Here is a 20,031-nt window from a genome sequence, read left to right as displayed (position 1 = left end):
CATGTCCCATAGAATTAAACCAGGGAAAATGCACATGCTATTTTACTTTGCACCCACAAATATACCTATTTATAACACTACAGAGTATGTACACCTCTTTGTACATCCAACCTTCAAACACATACTCATTTGGCCATAATTGACAACTCTACTTAAGCTCCTCCCAATATATGAATACATACATTCAACTGGCACTGTACTAGTAATACTGTATAATAATATAAATTAAAAAAATCCAAAAACACAGTGATTCATAAGTGTCCATTTTTGAAATTATTCTGATAGGCTTGTGTTGTAAAACGTAACAGAACATACTGCATCAACTATTCAGTTTGTTAAAAAAATACAGAAATTATAAATAAAAAAAAGTGTAAAACCAAAAGCATGAAGAATATTGGGATAGAAAGGGAAAAACACTCATTATTATATTGGCAGAGAGTAAAATACAAATGGTACAATCCAGCAAAAAATGAGGCACCATTACTATTATTAAACCCATCAGACTGATTGCAAAGTGTTAGCATAACGTAGCTAGCTTCTGCAATACATCATTACAAGTGTTTGGTGTTTAACATCCTACTGTCTTAAGAATGGGTCTAAAAATACATCACTGCATATATAATAACTTCCAAGACTGTGGTTGAATGATCACTGTTCAGCGTTCATCCCAGTGAGGCGCACCATGTGTTAGTGCCAGATGAGGCCATATGGCAAAGAACACAGTCCAGACTGGAAATAACCAGTCCAGCTTCCAGCAGCTCTTCCCAGCAGATGAACAGTACTACATACAGTTACAGGGAGAAAGTGGACTCTACTCTAATGACAATCAAAGCTTGGTCTCCCTTTGTGACTGAGAATGAGACAAAGTCAAATGAACATTTGTAATGTGCCGTGAGAAAACCAGGAACATGTCAGCTAGGGGGCGTTTGGAGTTATTTACACATTTTCTGAAAGTGTGGATTCTAAGCTTCCCAAAGGTGTCACACACATAGCAATTAAATAATATATCAAGAAGGTATGGCTGTTTGAATGTTGTCACCCTCGAACGTACACAAAGGAGAGAACGGTGCTCAAAAATTGTTACGTTTTCATCACTTCAGAGCACCAGGCTGAGGGGGCAGAAACAAAGCCTTTGCACCACTTTGCATTAACCCAACCCCCCAGCAATGGTTGTCCATCTTGGTTTTAATGCAATTCACAGCCACAGTTGATAACCTTACCTTCAGTAAAGAGTTGAATCAAAGAGCAGCGCGAGCATTCAGAAACAGTTTCACTTTTAGAAGCCAAATTCAGCTTGTAATGCTTTGATTGAATGAGCTACCGTGTTGTTTGTGACTCAATGTGACGCAGCCGTAGGAAAAATTAGTGATAGACCGATACATCGGCCGACCGATGTTATCGGCCAATTTTTGCGTTTTTTATGTGTATCGGCATTGGCCGATGCGGGCTAATGCGTTCGCCGATCCTCATTATTTACAGAGAGCAGAAATATGTTTTACTTGGTCTTGTTCTACATCACCTGTTTTTAATATTTGTTAAATATTTTTTACTTGTTCTACATCACCTTTTTTAAGATCTGTTAAATATTTTTTACTTGTTCTACATCACCTTTTTTAAGATCTGTTAAATATTTTTTACTTGTCATTCCTTTGTTAATTTCAATAAATGTTCCTTTTTTAAAAATTGAGACTCGTACCATTTGTTATCATCATTGTGTAATTTTTATGATGTAAATTGAGGGAGCAAAGGTAGTGTCGGCTCCAAATATCGGCTCAAGAAAATCAACAGTCCGTATCGGCTGATGAAAAAAAAAAATCGGTATCGGCCCTAAAAAATCCATATCATTCTATCCCTAGAAAAAAAATGGATTATCATCTAAAATTGATTATTTCTGTGGTTAGAAAAGATGAGGAAAAGAAAGCGACTGAGCAGCTCCTGCAAGCGTTTCAAACTGCTGGCTTTAGTATGACATAAACTGCTGCTTTCGTTGGACTCATTCAGAATAGATGCTTAATTAGCCAATGTGTTTTACTTCAACACGCAGTTTATTGGCCAAAAACGGTGTGTGGATAGCAGAAGATTAAAGTTATGGGACACATCCCCAAACAAGGAAGCCATGCACTCGGCACTTAACAAGTCATTTTCAAAACCTTCGATACTGGTATTTGAAGCATGGAGTGCTTTCTTTATAACTTCAACAAGTGTGTGTGTGTGTGTGTGTGTATGTGTGTGCCTACTCGCGTGCATGTGTGTTTTATAGATTCATCTCCTTGTTTTCACTCACTCATTATCACATCAGCACTGCCAACCTGATTGGTATGTAAATGATGAATAAATCTGCATATCTTACACACAATCATTTTCCAGCTATGTGGGCTAATTACCCTGTGAGGTATTCAAATCATTTGTAAAATCACATTTTTATACTTAACTAATATAACACACCTTAATTTAGTGGTTTGTTGTTGTTTTTCATGGATGGCACTGATCAGATCAGATGTCGTCATTGAAGGAACCACACTAGTTTGATGTTAAAATGTCATTGTTTAGTGGCTAAAACTGCCCATCTTGTGTCTTCGGAAATTGTTTTCCCATTGCAAAGCAAAATATTTGTGGGTTTTTTTCAACATTGTGACAAGTAAAGTTATCTTTAACTCACTCAGCGCCATTGACTAGATAACTCGTCATTTGCATTTTTCACGGGGATTACTAGAAAACACCCTGGCGGAGGTCCCTCATCTTCATCTTAAAATAAGGGGGTGTGAATTCAGACACAACGTAAACATAAAAAAATATATATACATATACTGTATCAATATAGGTGACATTGTAATGTTCTATATCGCCAAATTAAAAAACTTGATGTATGTTGAATCTCAATAAATTGCCCAACCCTAGTTAGGAGGCAATGTTGCCAACCTTCTTTTTTCTTGGTTTTTGGGGCATTGCGACCAACTGGAATAGGTATATATTGCCACCTATTGTACATATTTTATTTCATTACTTTGTGTGTGCAAGACAACACAATGTTGCCAACTTTTTCCAAAACTTTCTTTAAAGACCCTCAGTCCATAATAAGAAACAAAACGTCTACTTAATGGACAACAAGTGAAAAAAAAGTCCTTCAGCCGATATTTGCAAAGGTGTTTCAGTCGAATACTGAAAGCAAAATGAGAAATTTACCTCAGCGTTGCTCGGCTCTATCTGACAAAGCTCTAAGGTCTCTGCAGACCAGCCTCCATTCATCACACACCACGCCACAGTCACAAAGCCTGTTGTTCCCTGAAACAAAACACACCCACTAATTATGTGTTGGGTGTGCATGTCTTTCCTTTTTATGGCCCTCTGCTTTATGTTGATCCATCACAGGCGTGGCAAGCGGCAGGGTGAGCTGAAAGGGCGGGGGTGGCGGCAGCTGAGGCGATGTACCCGCTGCACCTATTGGCACCATTCATGTTGTAGAGGGCCCTCCTATAAATCACTGTTAATGATACGGCGACAAAGACTAAGGAGGGAAAGGGAAAGGAGGAGAACAACAAGAGAAACACTGATTATCCTGCTTAACTTTTAATGTTTGAGAAATATGTGAATGTTCACCGATTACGGTTATTAAAACACACATTACAAAAAGCTAGATGCTAACTATCAGATTAATCCAAGATGAGTGAAAATGGAAACAAAATGCTTGCATTTAGATTTAAAATCTGAGAGTTGAGCATGTCATTGAGCTACGGACTCAATAACTAACTTTATTCATTTTTTATTGACATTTTATCATCATTGCTGCAGCAGTGTCACAATCTCATAAGCACAGACTGGTTAAAAATACACAATTTAGTGCCCTTACTTTCCCAAATGTATGAAACAAAAGTCAACAAGCTAAGACAGATAAGAAAAGTGAGCATTACATTAAACTTTACTTTAGAAGGAGAAAATAAACTCTGCCTGTGCGTTTGTGTGGCTTTATAAACATGGAGGTAACATAGCCTGTCACTTAGCAATGAAGATAGCTTGATTTTACAAAATAAAAGATGATAATCTAATGTCTACATCAGAAATGAGTGACAATAACAATCGGCCCATTCTCTGTTTCTAATTCCACCGAAATTGTTTTTCTTTTCTCTTCTTCTTTGTATTACACTGTTTTTAATGTATTGCACTGTTTATTATTCTGTTTTTATTGTAAAGTGTCCTAGGGTGGCCTGAAAGGCACTTTTTCCATAAAAGGAATTATTATTATTAATCAAAGAATGAAAAAGGATGGTGACAAAAAAAAAAAAAGGGTAAGGCAACGTTTAGTGCTGTTACGCACCCGTCTAGGAGGGCAACACACATAACACAATAGTTTAAGGAAATGTGTTCGTCCAGGTTCCCAAACTAATGTTCACAATACGAGGGCACAAAGTTAACATAATGTATTAAAAACCACAAGTCAAAACCAAAAAGGGTTGGGTACAAACTAAAAAGGCAGTCGAGCACAAATGAAATAAAACCAGAGAAAAATAAACACAAAGTCAGTCAGACAGGTTCCCCCCAGTCAACTGCAGGCTGTTGTATTTAAATACATGGAGGACCAATCAGCATAGATCAGCAACACCTGTGCATAAACAAAGATCCACTCACATGACAGAGGCTGCGTCCCAATACCCACACTTGCGCCCCTTGGTTGCGCGCTCCCGCTGAAGGGTGCGAGTGTCTAGGGTGTCCCAAACGTACGGACTGTGATTTATGTGTGACAAGGCCATTTTGCGATCACAATTGATGACGTCCTGACTCAGTTGGATACGTAACCACAAACTGTCCCAATTCTACCCTTTCAGCACTTGTTCCCTTACACACTTTTAGGGCTGGGCGATTTTGACTACAAAAAAATCTCAGATATTTAAAAAAAAAAAAATCGAGTTTCGATTCGATTTTCGATTATTTTTTTTTCAATGCACCTAAAAATGACTGAAAACATCAGATATATTGTCAAAAGTACAACTTTATTGCTGTGATCGTCCTCAAGAGTTAAAATGCATAAAACAATCCTAATATAAAACTTAAATGAGACTGTCATTCAACAATTGCTTCAATTTTCTGATTACGAAATCAGTTAACTACATATTTTATAACATCACAAATAAAAAAAATAAATAAACTCTTCCCTTAGCATCTCAGCATAGTGCAAATAAAAAATGAAACATGCCTGTGTCACACATACAGCCTACTCAAAGGGTAAACACATGTAAACAAAGAGGGGGCTGGCTCACAATGAGCTACGGTAACCTACAACGATTGAACGCGAAAAAAGTCTGAAAAAACTGTGGTGGGGAAGAAAAAAAAATTAATTTTTTTTTAACCTGTTTTGCATGGATTTACACAGTACGGGTCAAAATGACCCGCAACATAATCAATGTAATTTTTTTTCAACATAATACAAGGGTTAAACTCGAATTTGCAAAGTAAAAATAGTTTTTATCTACAAATTCGATAAATCGTTTAAATCGATTTTTTGCCCAGCCCGACACACTATACATCCAATGCACTTAAACCAAGTCACAACCACAGTGGACTGAACAGAATACAAAGATCCAGATGACAGAGCACTCACTCCACTCAAACACAACAATACAAAAAAACATTCACAACCATCCATAACAAGTGCATTCAACAAAGGTTTCCTGCGATGCCTAATCATTGTTTCCCAAAACATATGCACACTATTTTGTGCACTTTTGGATTGTGACAACATAAACTACAAAATGTTATAGTTACACTTTTACAATATTAATAACGCAAGTACAAACATTTTATTAATTCATTGTTGGAGTCAATATTTCAACAACACATTTGACAATCATAACATATTTTTAAATATGTAAATACAGCATTACTTAACAAATTACTTTTTTGATACAGTACTTTCAATTCTTCATTGAATTCAAATTCTTTGAAATCTTGTTGAATTCTGAATGCAATAAGGTGACTAAATTGGGTTAATTACAGAAGTTAGAATTATTAGTGAGATGCACAGTCTACCAGTAAAAGCCTCCAAAGCTGTGTGATTAGGACTAATATGATTCACAGAGGGTTTCCCAAGTAAATAGAGGGGAACGTATTCTTAACCATGAGCAAAGCTTTTCCAAAGGGAAACCAAGCGAATGGAAATGAATTGTTTCCACCATGCACCAGCATTCCCTCTGTCAAAAATAGTGCACATACACGTATGTAGAGTTGGAAACTTTTACAAATTCCTTGTTCCTAATGTGCTGAGTGTGGCTGTGAATCATGTGTCACAGAATAATCTGACAGCTGTGGGAAAACGTGTTGCTTCAGCCTCTCAAAGAAACGTGTTCATGGAAGGTTTGCAGCACTGACGGCAACCACGTCCAATTAAAGCACTTCTCTGCATGTCCACACACATAAATCATACAGTAATGGAAAGACAAACATCATTGTTTGATGTTCAGCTCAAATTGAATTTTAAAGTAAGCCATCACTGCACTTATTACTCTATACGAGACACTGCTAATGATCCCTGCGTGCTCCTGTGAAAATATCAGCGAATGAGAACAAAGAATTCACAACAGCTTCATCCCTTCACCACACACACACACACACACACGTACGCAATCACATTATGGGGGTGTACACAGGCAGGAGTCCCATAGGACGTTCATGGAGATTCCTTCCAATAAAGAGGATTATAGATTTTTCCCATGTGCACCCAAGTGTTTCCAATGAAATAACGACCTCCTCCTGCATAACTCATTAAAATTTCAACCATTCCCTCTTTTCAACAGGATATCACTGCACCACTCTGCATGTATTGCAACCTTTGCAGTGTATACTCATTTTCATAACTGATAACCGATTAATAACCATTACCGTTAAGATTTAAATGATCTACTGAGAATCTGTGAGAGAAAGCCTGGAAAATGTATCACGATATGTGTTTCATATCAGTCGATATCAATAAGTATTATTATTTTTTTTAACCTATTCAAAATAAGGACCAGAAGAAAAAAGGCACCATTTAAATACTTTTATTTTAAACAATATCTTTAACATTGAAAGAGGTCAACAAATCTATGGACAAAAAAAAAAAAACCTTAATTAACTTCAATGTACAAATATAGATGTATATATACAGTATATAAACTGCTAATGTACACAGCTACTTTGGAGGAGATCAAGCCGTTCCTCTGCCTACATCTCCCAGAATTCCTTGCGGTTCTGGGTCGGGGGTTGTTTAAGTGTTTTTTCTAACGGTGTACAGTGAAATTATCACATATTTTCTATTGATATTAATTAGATCTCCATCACGATATATATTGTTATCGTTTTATCGGCCAGGCCTAGCGCAGGTGCAAGGCTTTGCTTTTTGTTATTCATTGCACAGTATATGTAAGTCACATGGACACAGCAGCTATTCTAGCTCTACGGCATAATTCCACTGTTTTTATCAAGTACAATAAAACAGTTTAATAATAATGCAATCACAAACTGATTGCATTCAAAAGTACTGTGATAAAAAAATAAAAATAAATCTATATGACTTTATTTTGGCTTTTGCAAACATTTAAAAAATCATACTCAAGCATTCTCTCATAGAGATCCATCCATCCATCCATCCATCCATCCATCCTACTAAGCTGTATATTCTGCAGGATGCAGTATTGTGCTCATTAATTTGGGGCCATGAAAAGCAAACGCTGCATCTGACAAAATGTTTCCAGAACCTTCCAACAGCCTCTCCAGTGGAAAACTCTTCACTCACTTTCTGTAGTTAACTTAATAAGACCAATACAATGTGGTCAAAATGAATGACTGGCCTTCAAAGTTTCATAGTCGGGTTGAATCGTAAAAGCTAAACACTGGCACAGCTTTGATTCTTGGATCAACACGACGCCGCCACATCCTGAGGAAAACAATGGTAGAGGATTTGTGGAAAGATGATGAGATTAAAATGGTACATTTTTAGTGAGAAGAACTAGAAAATGCCAAAAAGACTGACTGTTTACACTTTGCCTACGTTTAGTATTCGTAGCAGAAATCTATGGACGGATATGTTTAATTGCCACTTTAAGATCTGCTTTCCATTAGATGTAAGCCATTTCTTAGCTGTTGCTTAGCAACCTGACAACTCAAAGCATTGTGGGACGAGAGGAGAGGACACCTATCAAGTGTCTTCCTTATTCTTGATATAATCAATGAATGTTCAGCGCAATGGCTTTTACACTGAGAGACAGTATTGCAATGTATGGTTGTAGAAATGTTATAACTTAATAGAATTTTAATGAAAGAAATTCAATTATTTTGTTTTAATATCATCAGTCTTTTGCATTCATACCCATTCTATTCAGGGCCTGGAATTATTGTATGACCAAGAGTGTGTATACACTTTTTTTTAAGAGTGTATTTCATTGCGTGTGACTTAGCCACGCCCCACATATCATACACAGAAGGTTCAGACTCAGAATATAAAAGATATGGCCTATTTAACCCCACTGTGTTTTCTCCTTTTCCATTCCCTCTAGCTGCTTTCTCTTTAGCTTTACAGGCATGAACATGAACTTTGACCTCAAACATCCTTAGACTAAGATATCCTGCACTGCAACAGACTAGTTCAAATATGACATAATCCAAAACATGTTGCAAAAACATAAAATCAATCAAATGTTTCCAAACTTGACCCCACAAATACAAATAAAATCACAAAACTGTCAGACACGTTTAGATCTCCTACAACTTGGAGCTGTTAAAATCAGACAGCTGATCTCAGTTTGTCGATACTTTTACATCTACAACACTGTAAGTGAAGACATGCCTTTTACATCCATTTACATCTGGTTACACAATTTCTTCCCTGTGTTGCTTTGATCACAACTTGATTTATTTTTTACATTTCAAACAGCACAATTAAAATATTTATCATTACTTTAAAAAAAAAAAAAAAGTTGTTGCATTGTTTATAAGTCTTAAGTTTTAAGATCTCTAGACTTCAAAGCTTAAAAGGTGAATCAGCTCAATTTATGAATATGATTTATGAATAATAGCAACATGTTTTTATCAGATATTCCTGCTGGGAGCATAAAAGTGCTTCCTCTCAACTAACAGACTGTACTTTGATTCAGACAGATACTTTACTGAAGATCCTCACCATAGGCTCTGAGGTCAGTAGGTGAGATCTGACACTTGTGGGAAGTGTATTCCAGTGTGGAGTGGTGGTAGATTGACAGCTCCCCTATGGCGTTAATCACTGAAATGCTCAGCAGCCATTATAGTCACACACATCACTCTGCTAATGCACACGTGTACGTGTACTTTGTGCTTATTAAATGTTCTGATATTTAGGCTCTTTGGAGTGTGATTTAGTCTGTTGAAAATGTTAGTGTGTTTCAGCCTCCCTTTCAAATTAAAACCAGACCCTAATGAGAAGGGTTTACACCGATCGGCCATATCGGATCAGCTGATTATTTGCATTTTACACAATTAAAGCAGAACTAAGTACCTTTTTCACCTTATAGAATCCTTCTCATAGTCCCTGTGAGGGTAATACAAGTGTTTATGGGGTGATTGGGGGGTCTTTCATCTCACCCTGCTGTCTCTGGCCAACTTTCCCTGCCTCCGACTCGGTGGCAAGACATAGTGCTTTACGGCAGCCCAATACAAACTAATGCTAGATTATGACCAGCCCCGTGGCTGCACACAGTTGCCTCAAATTCATTTTTCTCAAACTTATATCATGGCGGAACCAGCAAAAAAAGGCAGAGAAGACCTTTGTCTGAGGAACGGAGCAACTCACAACAATCACGTACAGTCATCACGGCAACAGACGCACGCACACACTCGCAACCCAGCGCTCCATCAGGCAGCACACACACAAATATCCATCCATCCATCCATTTTCAGAGCCGCTTTGTCAGCACACAAACACATCACACACATTTCCACACTCCCTTCCATATTACTCCCACATCATTCATTTATTTTACTTGTCTCTCTTCCTCATACTGTTCACATGGTCACATGGGACTATACTGTATGTGTAAAAGCACCCTTAGTGTCACTGTTGTATTAGGATTTTTCAGTGATCGGTTGCTACTGTCTTGGGAGAGCAAAGGTGTGCATGTAGCTGTGGGGTGGGACAGGTGCTGGGGGGTGCAGAGTTTAGGGACCTTTAGGGAGAGCGCAAAGCACAAGTTACTTAGTTCTTTTTTAATATGATCGGCTGTAATGTCCTAATTTGCCGATCCGATTAATGACATTGTCGTGATGAAACTTTCTGTAGATGCTCCCATTGCATTGTTTTATCCCTTTAATTTACCCCAAAGAGTTGTTTGCTTTACGTGACACGGCTTTATTTCACTCACATTTGTGCACAAAGGTGAAAACCTATGAGCAAACGGCAAAAATGGCGATTGGTTGGAGCAAAGCCGCTGAGTGCTGGGCTTCTTCCCCAGTCCACTGGATATGAAGCGGGGGCAGCATCTGCTGTTAGTGTGTGTGTGTGAGTGTATGAGAGAGAGTGTGTGTGTGTGCCACCTCCACTGTGCACCTTGTGAATACGGACTATAAGCAACAGCAGGTTTTGCAATGCTACAGTCAGGAAATATGTCTTTGCTCCTAATGCTAATGCTAGTGGAGGCTTCACATAGTTTCATCTCCAACTCTCTTGTAGTAGAAGCTATCCTCAGCTTCAGGGTTAACTCTGTTGCTTCACAGCAGTCATTGAGTATGACATGGGATTCCGGTTTAATTCAACAGCTGCAAAGTTTATTTTGCCAATCACTCAAAAACGGCTTACAGCTTATAATCGATCTGCTCTGGTCTTACATGCTCCCTCACTCCGCACACTGGTCGAGCAACCAGCACATTCATTCGCAGTTAAAGGGCCACGCACCCACACACACTGACAAGGTCTGCGTTTAGGTCCTGAAAAATGGTACAGTTTGGATCACTGATCTTTTTTTTTTTATCTTACTGATCGGTGATCGGCCCCAAAATCCTGATCGTGTAAAGCTTACAGATGAGCCAATTTACAAAAAAGATGGTAGGATGGGGGGGTGTAGTTGTAGAGAGGTTGGGGAGCAAACAGGGAAGGAACATGTCATGGTGAGGTAAAGCTAAGATGCTCTGACAACCACACAGTCACTCCCTAAACAGTGAGGGGAAAACCTTTGCACAGGGTGAGTTATCCAAACCTCTGAATGTGAATCCCTGAGCCACTACACACAAATAAATGGTATAAACATAACAAAATAAAAGCTCCTATTTTCCCTTTCAGGGACGGATTTCCACATTACTTCACTTTTCTGTTTTGTTTCAGTTTCATTGTTTTTTCCCCGTTAAAATTATTTTACTTTATGTTCATATGCTTCAGAAGGGTTACACTGAAGTCACATTTGCTACACTTTCAAACCTCAGCCTCTAGTTTAGAGGAAAAACACCATGGAAATGTGTGACATGGTCCAAAAATATTATTTGTGAAACTTTTAAGTACCGCCTACCGGCTAATCACCCTTTAAGCTTTGCACAAAATGCTGCACAGCCGTGTGATTGCAGATGCTTCTGATGTGACGCGTCACAAGATAAACTTATCACCAGTTCAGCTAGTACACCAACAGCTAGATAGATAAATCTATCTTTGTACCAGTGCCTTCTCTGATTTGAATATAGTCATAACAAGAAGACATAGTAATCAACATCCCCCGCCAAAAAAAAAAAACGGAACAAGGGCAATAACTTTGGTAAAAATAATTGCACACATTTTTTGAACTCCATCAAGGTATTGATACCCTGAAGCCACACACCGAATATGGTCATCCTATCTTAAACAGTTTCTGAGAAAAGCTGTCCCATTTAACTCGGACGGATGGACTCACGGAGCTCAAACCTATATCCCCCTTCCACACTTTGTGGCGGGTGATAATAATCTGAACCGCTTGATCATCACAACACATTGAAAACACACTTCAGATGAAGCTCTGCGTTTATTTTCAGTCACAGACTAACATGATCACTATTCTAATCATAACACGTACTGTAGCACAAGGTTTTTAAACAAGATCATGGGCCGAATTGGACATATTTGTCAGTTTATCACACTTGCTAGACATTCCGTCACGATATTTCCCGGGGGAATAAAATGGTGTTGCAAATGCTTGATATTGTCCAGAAACAAGGACGAGCATGTGTCATGTTGGGGACAGATTTTAACTAGAGAGAGCGAGAGAGAGAGAGAGAGAGAGAGAAGCGATATCTTTTTCTGTTCCAGAACATAAATGATTACGGTTTTCCGTAATCACGAAAATTGGAAGCCCTACAATTATCTAATTGAAACTGGCACTAATAAAATGAATCAGTTGATAATTGAACAGAAACTGTTGGAAAGATTCAACAAAGAAGCCAAAGTTGGGTAAAACATCTCAGTTTTCCAATTGTGATCATTCACCACCTACACAGACTCCTCTGGCCTGTTAATATCTGTTGTGTTCTGTTGGCTGCTACAGTATGTGATCATTAGGAGGAAGACTGTGTTGCTGTACCAGAAGGTTATGTCAGACTGCAGGCCGACTCCTTCGTTCTAACTTTCCTACTGTTGGACGCTGTAATGATCCGTCTTCTTTGTCCAGGGCAGCTAGCTCCGTAACACAGGCTCATCCCTCACTGCCTTTGGCCGTCAGATGGTTGCTACCGCACAACACCAACGGTGAGTCGTACGTTTAGAAGAAACCCTGTTTGGTCACATAGGGCTGCAGGTAGGGCTGGGAAAAAAAATCCATTTAATCGATTAATCGAATTTAATTGAAATAAATTAAAAAAAATTAAATATTTAATTATAAATTTTTTTCCCACCACAGTTTTTTTGGACTTTTTCGCGTTCCGATGTGAGCCAGCCCCCTCTTTGTATACATGTGTTTACCCTGTGAGTAGGTTATATGTGTGCCACAGGCATGTTGCATTTTTTATTCGCACGATGATAAGATGCTAAGGGAAGAGTTTATTATTTTTAATTGTAATGTTATGTTATAGAATATGTAGTTATCTGATTTCTCAATCAGAATATTGAAGCTACTGTGAAGTTGCTGTTGCACTTAAGCTTAAACCTTGGTTAAAGCTTGATATTGATGGAGGTGTGTAGCTCTGTGGGTTGAGCGCCCGCCCCATGTACGGAGGCTATAGATCCTCACCTGCAGCCGGTCCAGGTTCGATTCCCGGCCTGGGACCCTTTGCTGCGTGTCATTCCCTGCTCTCTCTGATCCCCTTCCTGTCAAGCAACTGTCATATAAAGGCCACTAGAGCCCAAAAAATCCTTTAAAAAACCTTGATATTGTTGAATGACAGAGCCTCATTTACTTTTTATTTTGGGATTGTTCTATGCATTTAACTCTTGAGGACAATCACAGCAATAAATTTGCACTTTTGACAATATATCTGATGTCTGCAGTCCTTTTTAAATGTATTAAAAAAAAAAACAAAAATCAAAAATCAAATTGAAACTCGAATTTCTCTTAAAAAAATGAGATTTTTTTTTTTGGCAAATTTGCCCAGCCCGAGCTTCAGGTTTGCTGATTTGGTATCAGAAAGATTTGTATTTACCTTCAACATTGTATATAAATAGTTCATATTTCCTCTTGAAAGCTTGTGTTCCATATCCTTAAACTAATTCATGGCCTTGTGTTGTGTTTTTTTTTCTTCCATCAACTCATACTGCGGAGATCAGCTGTGCAACCTAAGCAACATTGTCATTGTTTCATGAGCTGTGCATTTATGGAGGACCAAACCTGCCAAAATTTACATTTAATTAAATGAATAAATAAACGTGAAAAATAAAAATAAAAACTTTTGAAATGTATAATTAAATACAAATAAATAAATATAAGTGGGGAGAAATACAAAAGCTAAAATTAAAATACAAATACATAATTAAATTAATAAATGCACCTTTTATATTTATTTGTATTTAATTGTCCTTTTGGTTATTTTTCACGTTTTTTTGGTTATTCATTATTTCAGGTTTGGTCCTCCATATGCATTCATTGCTGCAGACTGAACTACCTGTTTCTTGTTATAACACTGCATTGCAGACACACATCGTCACAGTCATGAATGGCGACATGAAAGCGCCCGCTTGTCCATGAGATACAGCTGCACCACTTTTCACTCCTGTGTGTGTGTGCGTGCGTGCGTGTGTGAACAAGGTTTTCTAATCCACGCACTCGCTTCTGCTCCTCTGTATCTCTGCACTTGCATTCTGCACATGCATCAAGCTTCACTTAACAAGCGTTGGCATCCTGCCTCCACGGATCTGCCTGGGTGAACACTGACCTTCAGCTGCTGCATCCATGCTTTCAGAATATAAGGAAAGGCTCTGTTCTAAAAAGGCATACTGTATTTAAGGGGCTCAAGTCAAAGTTTAAGGCATTTTTGGGGTTAAAAATGGAATGTAAATTGGAATTGTAAATTGGGGCCCAACAATGAAAAAAAAAAAAAAAACCTCAATCCAATTATTCCACCAGATCGTCTTGCTACGTGTTCCTATAATGAAGTATTGCTTTTCAGATTAAACATGTGCATATGATTTTGGGCTTTCCTGCACATTTAGAAGCAATAAAATAAGGGGGGAAAAAAAGCAGATTAAGCTTTTTATTGGAAACAAAACTCTTTTTTTTTGCTTACTATAAGCAAAATGAGTAGCACTCATCCACGACATGGAAGACCAATTAGATATGGTCTGTGATCACGTGCTGATTTAACATTGACCAGAGAAGACCCATTGGAATTCTATTGCATCTGTTCCAACATATATGGTTTTTTATGTTTAAAATCTGAGCTGCATCCATAGAGGAATCTCACATAATAAACATGTGATTTCAAAATAAAAGAAGCAGTTCATGAACGTAAAAACAAAATCTTTCTCCAGCAGTCTAAAAACCAAGTCCTGTTCTACTAGTCTGTTACTGACCGTGTTTGTTTCCTTGTGCGTTAGTTCTATGGTGAGATAAAATCCAGTGCTCTGCCAGACTAAATAGGATAAACCACTAAAGTAGAGAAATAGATGATCTTCAAACTTACTCTGAGATACATTCCTGCAAACTTAGCTTGAAGCTAACGATTAAAGCCCCAGACATTACATGGTAAAGAAAAAAAAAGATTATATAATGAATACACTGTGGATGGGAATGTAAAGATTCACTCAAATCCCGATACGATTCGATTCACGATACTGGGTTCACGATGCGATTCTCTCAATTTATTTTACAAAATGAAACTGTAGACAAATGATGACTGAAAAATATTCATTTTTTTCTTTGAAAAAAAAAAAAAAAAATACTGTACTATTTTCTTTCATCTTCCATGTCAAAAGAATCCCTTGATAAACGATACTAAACAATGCAATTTAATTAAAAATAAATCCTGAATAAAATAAAGAAATAGTACAAATGAAGCCTATTCATTTAAATTCTGGCTTTACAGTAAACTATGCAAAACTGCATAATAGCTCCTTTTCTTTTTAAAAGTGCAACTGAAAATGTATTTTGTGCCTTAAAAATTGGACTTTAAAACAAATCCCGTATCAAAGAAATAGTATAAATAAACAAACTATGACTTTCATTCTCTCTTTCTTGTTTCAAACCTTTCCTCTCTGTTCCCCTCTTACCTTAGATTTCACTTTCTTTTTTCTCCTTTCTTTCTCACCGCTTTCATTTTGTCTTGGGGAAGCCAAAATGCTTCCACACTTCTGATTTAAAACAAGGTGGTGCATCCTGAACTTCAAAATAGATAGCGCCATTTGCTGTAAAAAAAAAAGAATTCTAAAAAGTACTGAGATTCAATTTCAGAGAATCGATGTGAACCGTGACACATTTGAATCGATTTTTAACTGCCTCACGATTAATCTTTACATCCCCAACTGTGGATGTTGTAAACAGGAAGTTTATGTTCTTGCGTATTTTACAATTTTCAAACTGTGTAATGTGTAAACAATAAAATAAACACGTGTGAAATATGTCTCATCTAAAATAGAAACACTAAGTTGCTTTAAAGGGTTGTTGATTTTGCCCACTGCATTAATCACTCAGCCAACGCAGTACAATCACTATATATTATAAATACTTTAAGTTCTATTAATTACCATTTTGTGGCCACAATTATTTTATTTTTTTTACCATGTCATGTCTGGAGCTCTGTACGATTTACCCCACAAACATCTTGTGTTGAGACTTTCACTAACATCCATGGCAACAATTGTATGTTCAATGTTCAATTGCTACCAAAGAATAAAGTCTTTGTGAATACACCAGTGGGAATTTCAGTGACAATAATGTAAAATGAACTGATAATGAAAAAAAAAAAAACTAGTGGTCAAAAGCCTCTGTCTGGATGATTGTGATCAATACATTAAAAAAAAAACCCTAATGATTACAAATTAGCATGAGGACGAAGCAGTGTCATGAAAACATGCTCGTTAGCCACAGGCGTGTATCAGCTGCTGCCACTCAGACAGTCAGGAAGCAAATCTTATTTCCTGCTTCTCTCCTCTCCAGCTTTCAACTCAAATCAAATTTATTTGATGTGTAGCCAGAGAACTACACACACATGCACGCGCGCACACACACCAGCCACTGTCAGAATCAGAATCAGAAATGTACAGTTTTAAGGACAGTACAAGGAATTTGTCTTGGTAGTTGGTGCACAAAACAAACAACAAAAAAAAAAAAAGAAAAAAAAACAAAGAACAACCCAGCAACAATAATAATAATAATAATAATAATGATAAATATAAAGGATGAGGGATAAATAAAGGATAGATAGAGAATAAAGGATAAATATATATATATACAGTATATATATATCCAGTGTAGCAGATAATGTCATCATGGAGGTGGTGATCGGGTGGGGGGGGGGTTCAGTGGGTGAATTGTGTGAATTAGATTGCATTGAATTAGCAATGCTAACATGTCCTGATGCAAAACCAACACCTGAAGACATGAACCAGGATTAGACAAACTATCTCACATGTGTGACTACACAGGCAAACTCCAGCAGAGTAATATCACTTTGAGTAAATAAGTAAATAAAGCCCCTCATTGTTCATCTTCTCTTTGGTTTGGTTGACAAACAGATGGCTAATTATTTTGTCTTTTTTTTTTTTTTTTTTAAATGGTAAACCTAGTCCAGATAGGAGATTTGAAGTAAAATCAGGCTTTTTAAAATGTTTTAATTAAAACTGGCATTTTGTGGATGAACAGGAAATCTGTGCATTTGTTTTCATGGAGGCTCAACTTGAAGTAAAATCTTAAATACCAACAGAATTTCTGTGACAGTGAATGTAAGCAGCGGTCAAGCAGTGTTGTGCTTAAGACCACACAGCACAAGATAAAGACCTGGGGCCTCATTTATAAACGCTGCGTACGTAAAAAAAAGAAAGCATACGCCACTTAAAAGCAACGTTTGGGAGTTATTAAAAAACAAGTTCTGATGAACTAAGGCCGGGCCCACGGAGCCGAATAGCACATACCATGTTCCCCAGAATTCAGTGAAATGACTCGGTTCCACAGAGTAAAACAAATTAAATTGTGCGATGTAAAATTGTAATCTACGCTGAATTGCCTTTGAAACGATATATCACACGACTAGGTTCCGATAAATTTAGAAGTTTCCGGAAAAGGTCTCAGAGAGGCTCTTGACCCACCGCTCATAGAATATCCATGTCAAATTACAGCCTGATTCAACGAGCATTAATGGAGGAGTAGTAATTTTTAAAATAGGGCCCACGGGGGCCCCCGTGGCACATACGGTATAATGGACCCCACTCATATATTGATGTGTGTGTCAATGATTCTGTACCACCAACTGTCGAAATACCAAGGCACGCTTTCATAAATGAGGCCCCAGACCAAGACTTTTAGGAGTTGAGAGCAAGAAAAGACTAAGACAAGCCGAGACCAAGACCATAAAAGGTGTAACAATTAAAGAACATTCTTACTTTAGTTTTAGTTTCTTTTAAATACATTTGACAAACAAACAAAATAATCTCAACTCTTTACAAATTGGTTTAAAGGGGACATATCATGCTAAATCCACTTTTTTTAGCCCTTAAATGCATTTTGATGTATATTTAGATTGTTAAGAAGCACAGAAAAGTTCAAATTAATCTCTTCAGGTGCTCCGTTGATATCTTTATATTCTGTTTTGGTCATATTTTTCAATCTGTTTCGATTTTTCGATTCTCTATTACGTTTATTGAACAATAACGTCAGCGGAACTGCCAAATTAGGACATCGACTCCAGGCCCAACACTTCGAGCAATCCGCCATTTTTATTTCTCGCTTTTATTTTGTAGTCCAAGCTCCAGGATGCAGAAGTTACGAGAGGAGAAATCAAAATGTTTGGTTGTTGGATGTAGTAACCCACACGCTTCATTACGTCTCCCAGCATCAGAACCTTTTCAAAGTGCCTGGTTGAGTTTTATTTTTCACAGAAATGTACCCACATCTGTGGGTTAGGTCATTTTTGTGTGCGCGCAGCACTTCAAGGATGACTGCTGCTGCAACCTCCGCCAGTATAAAGAAGAATTTACTGAAAGACTTCGTCTGATTGAGGGTTCAATTCCTTCTATCTTTGGAGACGACGAACAGAGCACTTCGGTAAGCTGTAAATAACGCTAAAAAGTGTGATGATAAGACGTCCCTGTCATTGTTTTGTTAGCATTAGCAGTTGCACCGTCTTCAGACTTCATATGTTAGCGCTGTGTGCTCGTTTTAGATCCTTGATGATATGGCCTACGTGATTTAATTTAAGTCTAAAGTTTTCATTAGTCATTTCATTTTGCCGTTTTTGTCTCCAAAAAGACTGTATTAAAATGCATTTCGTGACGCTAGCTTGGCGCTAGCGTTAGCTCGGTGCTTGTGTTAGCTCACTTGTTAGGGTTCTGCAGGTTCATCATCTTCATTTTCATCTCGCTCCACTGGGTCCGACTCTGGCTCAAACATGTAAAGCTGGATGGACAAGTATTCTGTTGTAAATAACGTGTGAATAAACTTTTTCTGCGCCGCTACATAGCCGTATCTCTTCTATCAAACTACAAAAATGGCCGAGCAGGGTGGAGTTGAACCTGGAGAGGGGGCGGGGTATGAAGTGTCTCATTTGCATTTAAAGAGACCGCACCAAAACGAGTTGCTCTTAGAAGCACATCAGAAAAGGGGTAGAAAAGGAGCCTGTGGAGCTATAATAATGAGGAATTCAGACCCAAGCAGTGCAGTTCCGCTTTATATAGACCACAACTGTATGATTTATATGTAAAAAGGAAGGATTTAAAACCATGATATGCCCCCTTTAAAGGGGCAGAATTATGAAAAAAAAAAAAATCACTTTATAATGGTTTTGCTACAGTGAAAAAGTTCTGTTTCCTCCCTCCCATGTTATTCCACATTTTGTAAAAAGTCAGCTACAAAAGGCGGGTTGGATTTTTCTCACTACTTGAAGTCACCTAACGGAAACTCCTCCTCCTGACAATCCTGGCTCCTCCTACCCAATAAGACTACCTCACAGCTAAAAACAACAAAAGAAAAATCGCTTTGGTGATCACTGATCTCCCTTGCAAGAGCAAGACATGAAATCTGCGTCTATAGACACACCCACTTATGAATATGCATAAGTAGGCCCCAAAACAGCCTGTTTTTAGAACTGCTCAGAAAGTCACATTTCAGAGGGCTAAAACAAAAAGAGATGAGTGAAAAATAGCATAATACTGGACCTTTAACTAAATTATTGTATGTATTAAAAATCCACTGTTATGTCTGAAATTACTTTAAATATCTGAAAACAAGATTTTTATTTCTCAGGTGAATGTACAGTAAGTGTTTAGAGGTATTTCCGACTACAAATAAATGGATGGTCCCAGTTTTTGCAGGTATCTGACACATAAGGCAACCCAAAAGATTTCCAAGGAGGAAGAACCATCAGTGAAATGTTTTAATTTAAATATCAACATTAAATCAGAAACAGTTCAACTGTAAATAACATCAAATGCCCAGCCTG

At 37.7% G+C, this 20,031-nt stretch overlaps 1 protein-coding gene across 3 annotated transcripts in view; it reads right to left on the bottom strand.

The window, feature by feature from the left end:
• Positions 1-20,031, bottom strand: part of enox1 (ecto-NOX disulfide-thiol exchanger 1) — a 111,607-nt gene that overhangs the window by 79,104 nt on the left and 12,472 nt on the right. The gene's annotated exons all lie outside the window — the stretch shown is intronic.

The sequence above is a fragment of the Gouania willdenowi genome, chromosome 21, assembly GCF_900634775.1.
Source record: "Gouania willdenowi chromosome 21, fGouWil2.1, whole genome shotgun sequence".
NCBI classification, from domain to species: domain Eukaryota; kingdom Metazoa; phylum Chordata; class Actinopteri; order Blenniiformes; family Gobiesocidae; genus Gouania; species Gouania willdenowi.
Note: the sequence above shows the minus strand (reverse complement) of the source record. Positions and strands in the feature narration are given on the sequence as shown.